The sequence below is a fragment of the Peromyscus californicus genome, unplaced genomic scaffold, assembly GCF_007827085.1.
Source record: "Peromyscus californicus insignis strain IS unplaced genomic scaffold, ASM782708v3 Scaffold_21__1_contigs__length_65335640, whole genome shotgun sequence".
NCBI classification, from domain to species: domain Eukaryota; kingdom Metazoa; phylum Chordata; class Mammalia; order Rodentia; family Cricetidae; genus Peromyscus; species Peromyscus californicus.
Window position 1 is genome coordinate 38,415,730 of NW_026294514.1, and position 7,669 is coordinate 38,423,398.

The 7,669-nt window shown below is 43.8% G+C and overlaps 1 long non-coding RNA gene across 1 annotated transcript; it reads right to left on the reverse strand.

The window, feature by feature from the left end:
- Positions 1–282: 282 nt before the first annotated feature.
- LOC128117357 (uncharacterized) lies at positions 283–5,695 on the reverse strand. Its single transcript, XR_008220794.1, has 2 exons — positions 5,386–5,695; positions 283–1,331 (listed from the first exon to the last, which is right to left on the reverse strand). It is a non-coding gene; the product is annotated as an uncharacterized LOC128117357 (long non-coding RNA).
- Between the last annotated feature and the right edge of the window lie 1,974 nt (positions 5,696–7,669).

The window sequence follows — 7,669 nt, forward strand, 5'->3', positions numbered from 1 at the left end:
TGGGTGAAAAGGAAAGACTTCAAGCTTGGCAAACACTCTGCCACTGAGCTACACGCCCTGCCCTTGAGCTTAGGAAACCGAGTTTTTTCTTTTCTATCTCAGACTAGCCTTGAAGTCATGATTTCCTGCTTCTGTCTCCTGAGTGATGGCGTTAAAGACACGTATCATTATACCCAGCTGGAAATAACAGACAGAAAGATCTCTATAATTAACCTACGGAGTCAATGCAATTACATAGAGGCCCATTCTCCAAGAAATTCTTAAAGAACATAAAAGTAAGAATTACCGTGTAGCTATCAAAACTTTAATAAGGAGGCGGGATGGTATTGGTACAGGGATAGACAGAAAGATGAAATGCTTTAGTGTCAAGGAAGGGGAGTGAGAAAGGATAATGGGGACTGAATTTGACCAAAGTACATGACTTACATGCGTGAAAACGTCATAAGGTCATAACGTCAAACGTCATAAATCTATTGTTTTGTACAACGATAATACACTAATAAACGCAATAGAAATGTCCACGACAAACTTGTGGGTCACCACCCCTTTGGCAAACCTCTGTCTCCAAAAGTATTTACATTATGGTTCATAACAGTCGCAAAATCACAGCTACGACATGGCAAAGTATTTTATGGTTGGAGGGGGTCACCGCCACATGAGGAACTGTATTAGAGGGTTGCAGCGTTCAGAAGGTTGAGAACCACTGGTCTAGAGTGAGGCTCAGCGGGATAGCGGAGCCTTCCACATGTGGATGTTGATAATATATGCAGAAAAAAATGCCCACCATAGCTTCTTGTCCACTCCCCCATATTCTGGTCTGAAGACTGTTCCTGCCAAGATTGGCTAAACTTGTCTCCTTGGCCCGGTGTTATACCATAAGCTCTGCCTCCTTCTTTATCTGTATGCAATAACCCCGCCACCTTGTTCAGCTGTATACAATAACCCCACTCTGTTCAACTGTATATAAAATACGCCCTGAGCTTCTGGGTGCTGAGGCGTCTCCATCAGTCCCGTCCCAGGCTTCAGTGTGTCTAAGTGTTTGTCTTTTTTCCCCTCCCTCACTCCTGGGTGGTTTGAATGAGAATGGCTCCTGCTGGGGGCTCATTTGTTTGAATACTTGGTTCCCAGCTGGTAAACAATTCGGGAAGAATTAGCAGGTGTGGCCTTGTGGCCTTGTTCAAGGAGGTGTGTCACTAGGTGCGGAATTTGAGCTTCCAGAGGACAGGCCACCTTTTTCCAGTGTGCTCACTGCCTCGTCCTTGCAGATCCAGATGTGAGCTCTCAGCTGTTTCTGCCGCCATGCCTTTGCTCTGCCGTCATGGACTCACCCTCTGAAAATGTAAACCGAATTAAATGCTTTCTTTTATGAGTTGCCTTGGTCATGGCGTTTTATCCCAGCAACTGAAACATAAGTTAACTGAAGTTAGTACCAGGAAGTGGGCTAGTGCTGTGACAGACCTTACTATGTTGGTTTGTAGAGGAACATGGAAGACTTTGGGACTTTGGACTAGCAAAGTGGCTGAACACTGTAAGAGCTTAGCAGGCCATCCTAGTAGGAGATGAGAAGACAGTATGGCATAATGCTGAGGGCAACATGGACTATGGAGGCCCACCTCAAGAGGTTTAGAGGGGAACCATATTAGCAATTGAACTAGAGACCACTTGGGATATTCTGGTAAAGATATGGCTGATTTCTACCGTTGTCCTAATAATTTGCCTGAGGCTAAACTGAAAAGTAATGGACTAATTTCTTTGGTGGTGGAGATTTGAAGACAGCCTGATGCCGACTCTGTTGCTTGATTATTAGTAATCACTCTTATGAAGCTCTGTAATGAAAAAGAGCAAGTAGAGCAAATAGAAACACAGCATACATAGTTTAAAGAGAAAAACAGCACAAGGAAGTTTAACATTGGAGCCAAGGCTTGTGCTGAAAGTTAAGGAGAGACCTGATCAAAAATGGAATAAAGAGAGGGGTACCATCAGGGCGAGACCCCACTCAGCTAAACCTCCAACCTGTGAAAGGAAAAGGCCTAAGGAATTTTCTGCTTCTGAAAAGCAGCAACAAATCAAAGCAGCTACAAATGAGATTCATGAGTGCCAGGGCTCACACCAAGTTGGTATTCAAACACGGCAGTGTCACCCACATGGTTCTGACTTTTAAGCTATGAATGATACACAAGTAAAGGGGTTGTAGAATCTTTCTCTGTGGTTAAGGAGAGCCACTGAGACTAGGCGTATGACAGGGAGGTGCCTGCATGGAGTTTCCAAGAGGCCATTGCATAAAGCTATGAAAGGGAAGCCTGGATTCTATTGGAGACCCCAAGATGTTAGAGGTGTCAGAGCCCTGGGATATCTGCCAATGCGAGTCATACACATGGCGTGGAACCAGCTGGCTCCCCTCACATTGTAGTATTTTAGAAAACAGTCTGGTATTTCCTAGATAGAAAGTTGACAGTCCACATCCACAAGCTGTTTCCAGAGCTAGATTCCTGCCCTGGGGGTTAACTGCACAAGCGTACACAAAGACGCACATAATAATATGGCAGGATTTCTCGTAATTGCAAGGAGCAACCCATTATGGTGGGACTTTCGACTGTTGTATTATCACACAGCCAAGCACTACTGGATTACCTCAGCATGGATAAATCTGGAAAATACAATCTTGAGCAAGCAAGCATCAAAAGGTTAGCATTTCATTCTGCCAATTCTCTTCCATGATACACTGTTTAAGGATAAAAGCCAAGACAATAAACACCAGAAAGAAGAACAAGGAAATAAATAACAACTTTCAGGGAAAAGGCCTGTAATCCCAGCCCTTGGGAGGAAAGATGAAAAATCAAGGGTTCAAGAACAGCCTCAGCTACGCTGTGAATTTGAGGTCAGCCTAATCTACATGAGACCCTGTCTCAACAAACAAACATAAATAAATAAATTTCAAGAAAGGACTGCCTGAGAAACAAGAGGTTGTCGAAATCTCAGAGGGGCACACAGAGTACCTCTGTACCAGTCATGTGCTACTGCTTACACTGTGCAGTATTGCATATTTATTTCACAATAAAAATTTAGGATAATTGAAAGACAGAAAAACAAGTTAAATCAGTACATCTCTATTTGTTAAGTTATTGTGTACTTATAAGCTTTGCTAGTATCACTTAAGACAAAATCAGATTATTTAAGAATTTCCCTAACACCTTGCAAGAAATGACTTCTTTTTTAACAGGGTGTTATACAATTTGTTTTGTAAGAAACCCTTCTAAATGATGAGGCAAGAGTTGTGTAAAATGGGTCAGACAGGCAAAAAAGAGATAGCTGAAGCACGGGAGCTCTTTTAACAGGTCACCCAGAATTGACATTGCACATCTCCAGGGCACTGCATGTAGGTCTCTCTCGTTTGTTTCTCCATGCTCGGAGAGTAGAACCCCACAGCATCGGTTATGCTAGTCAAGTGCATTACTACTGAGCTACGTTTTCGGCTCCCTTAGTTTTCTTTCATTTTACTTATGTATTTATTATTATTATTGTTATTATTATTATTTGGTTTTTCGAGACAGGGTTTCTCTGTGTAGTTTTGGTGCCTGTCCTGGAGCTCACTCTGTAGACCAGGTTGGCCTCGAATTCACAGAGATCCGCCTGGCTCTGCCTCCGAGTACTGGGATTAAAGGCGTGTGCCACCACCGCCCGGCTTTACTTATTTATTTTTAAATTATTTTATTTTATGTGTTTGGTTGTTTTGTCTGAATGCATGTCTGTTCATCATGTGTAATGCCTGATACTCATGGAGGTCAGAAGAGGGCATTAGGAGTTACAAAGGATTGTAAGCCACTATGTATGTGCTGGGAATCAAACCCAGGTCCTCTGGAAGAGTGGTAAATGCTCTTAACCACTGAGCCATCTCTCTAGCTCTACCTATTTGCTTTTGAGATAGGGTTTCCTATGTAGCCCAGGCTGGCCTTGAAGCCACTATATATTCGAGTCTTGGAACTCATGATCTTCCTGCCTCAGCCTCTAACTGCTGGATTTAGACCTTGCTTCGTTTGCTTTCTTTTAGAATGATGGTTATAATTCTTTGTCCTGGAAACTTCCACCCTTCTGGTTATTCCATGAGCTTTCTTATTTTCATTGGCATCTTCCACCAGCTCATAAAATTGCAGCCCCCCAGAGACCAATGTGTTAGAATCATTGCTGGCTTGGAAATCTCTACGGCTGGCCATCTTGTCTAGCTGAATCCCTGGGGGGCATGTCTGAGGCAACTTACACCATAACCAGCAGTTAGGACTGCTGCCCTACCCAGTAGACAGATCTATCTATGGAAGGCTGAGCTGGAATCTCTCAAAAAACCACTATTCGGAGTACCCACTGCCTCCCACAATTTTCAACTAGCCAGTTTAGAAAAAAAAAAAAAAAAAAACGTGTGCTAGCAATTTTGTCTAAGAAGGATTTGGGCATCAGAGCCTTGGTGACTAATCTGGGCCCTGTTCTAAGTTACTTCATACTACGTATAACAGTATCTTTCATGCTGTCCCTTGCCCTGGGTGACTCCATTTTGGGTATAAATGCTGAGGTAGAATGACTCAGCATCTCATTGTGACGCTGCCAGGAACCAGCCACTATCTGCCCAGAATAGACCATTAGGTCCAGACTGATAACTTATTTACGTAAATAAAATATTACTGCCAGTGGCTTTATGAAATTAAGTCAGGAAGACATGGATATATGGGCTTATCAGAATCATATCACAAAAGACAGGCCCATAAGCTTATCAAGTGTACCAGAAATAACTCCTTCACCTAGGGCTATAAAAGAAGGAGTACCCCAGAGCTGAGTCATGGCAGCATTTTGACCCATCACCCAGTCACTCATCATAAGTCTTGGCCAGGAAAATTCTGCAACCAAGGACCTCTGCCTCCGTTCCTGGGCTCCAGCTCAAATTCAGTTTCTCCTCCTCAAGACATTTAGCCCACTTCATATTGCCTACTACCTGGACGTCACAACCTTGTGCCCTGAACAGTTCTGTGTCTATGGTTCTTCAAGCTTCCTAGCTGGTCCTATTCAGAGGCTTTTCCTTGTGAATGTCATTAGTTCATCCCTATAATTAACACCCCCCACCCCCGCTCTGTGTGTGTGTGTGTGTGTGTGTGTGTGTGTGTGAATATACTGCTCACTGAAAAAATAATTCAAACTGTATTTTTTCAAATGAAGTAACTACTTGATAATATAGATAATATTTAGTCCTTGTTAATAGAAACTGACACTTGCTCATGAGGAGCCCTGTGTGGTTTTTTCTGCTCCTTGGCAGTTAAATGTTTGTGTTTACATAATCCAACGATTGATAACAAAAATCATTTTATCAGCTAAAGAGGAATAGGCATTTTGAACGGCACTCACCTCAGAAGGAGTCTGCCCACAGCATGTGTGGAGGCTTTCAGGGATCCAGCTGTAGCGCAGCCATGATTCTGAGGTTGGCTAGAAAACTCTGATTGTGAGTCTTAACTGTCCTGCCCTTCCAGACGGCCTGTATCAGTGGCTAACGTCTTCGTTTCTTTTCAAAACAGCTCCTAATTTGAATGGAATGCCTGGGCTGTTGCAAATTGTGTTTAAGAATGTGCTGTGAGAAGATGGACATCTGGTCTCTTAAACTCTCCTTAAGAAACCTCCAGAACCTCCCTTTCCTCCTCCACAGAGCTGAGGTGCACACTGACCAGGAGAGAGGCTGTGTTGTCTCAGGGTAGTGGTTCCTCTTTGGCACTTGAGTGGTTCCCTCGTCTTCTGCCTGCCTCTCCCTCCTCACTTCTGTCTCATGAACGTGCTTCTTACCCATGACTCTCCCCTCTCTTTCCTTTATATTTCTCTAAATGGCTTATTAATGTTAGACAGATGTCTCCAGACAGAGGAGGGGCAGAGATGGCTTTGGAGGTGATTTTCTACTCGGTTGGCTTTTACCTCCCTTGCTAAGAGACGTTTTTGTTGTTACTATCCCCTGGAGTTCAGGAGATAACTTTGTAGCCGTTTTACAGTCCTGTGTGAGTAGTACCGGATTAGTGAATCTACGTGGCACCCCCTGAGCTAATTAATTAGCTGTTCACCACCCACAAACTTTTATGAGGAAAGAGACCACTTTTGAGCCCAGGGATGGCCCACTTGCTTGGTTAGCATCGACATCTAGGCAGAGAATTAGTCCAGATTCGTCCCAGAGAGCTTGGAAAGAAGGATAGGGGACAGCTGGGTGGGGGGATCCCAAGTGAGTCCTCGTTGAACAGCTGCTGTCCCCAGCTCTGTACCAGCAAACAGCACCTCCTGCTCCCACAGCATCCTCCCCTCCAAGGCTCGGTTCACAAGATACTCAGGCTTTGTTCTTGCCTAGAAAGGAAAAGTACAAACGGGAGGGGCAAGGAGGACCAGGATAAGAAAGCCCAGGCTGGCTGGCTAAAAAAATATTCTTAGATTTAGGCAGAGGAGGAGGACCTTCCCCAAGGCTGAAGGTATCTCCATCCAATAAGCACCTTCTTTCCCAAACTTTATATGTCGAGCATTTTCTTTATATCTCTGGAATTTTTCTGTGATCTGGTGCCAGAAAACACAGCTCTGTCTATCAACAGTCCAGAAACAGATGAAGCCTGGGAAGGAAGCTTCTGGAACGATCATACAAAAGACTCAGAAGGGCATGTGGAATTTGCAGAGGAAGGCTCCTTCCTCATTTTGTCCTCTGGTTAGAGTCTAAACTTAGGTCCCATATAAACAAGTGTGCAAGGCATGAAAAGCTCTTTGTGCTGGGCCAGCATCTCCTCCCTCCTCCATTTTTAGCGTCCCCGAGGACATTTTCTGTTGCTCCTGTTTGGGGTTTGGAGATAGAGCTCCTGAGAAGACAGGCCCTGGCTTCAGATTGGCTTGTCAACTCACTCCTGGGTTGTGCCCAGTGAAAACTCCTGATGATGTCTGCTGAAATGGATTTGAAGGCATTGGGGATAAATGAGCTAGCGTTAGGAGCCAAGCATTCACACCAACACTTACAATCTCAATGACTGTTAGTCTGCCCTAGTTTGGAACTTCTAGAACAAAAAATGTTAGTACCATCCATTCGGTACCAAACCTATGTGGATTTTCAATTTCAGTTGTCTTTCCGCATACATGGCTGCTTTATCCAACTTATTTGAAACTTTCTCATGAACCAAAATATGTCCTTCAATTATTTCCAGCTCTGGTATAAGTTTAGGAAATAATGACAACAGTGATTATAAGTGCCTGTCCCTTCTGCTACTGCCTCTGCCACAAATATCTGTTGTATTTCTGGAATGTTGTCAGTCGTGGAAGGGTAACTACTGAGACACACACATACACCACACACATACACTCACATGCATACATGCAAACACACATACACCACACACACACACACACACCACACACATAATACACACACATATACCACACACACACCACACACATAATACACACACATATACCACACACACACCACACACACACACACACACACACACGTATACTACACTCACATATACACATATACACACACATACACACATGCACACACACATACACCACACACACACCACACACATATGCACACACACACATACACCACACATACCCCCCACACTCACACATACACATATACACACACATACACTATACACACACACCACACACATAT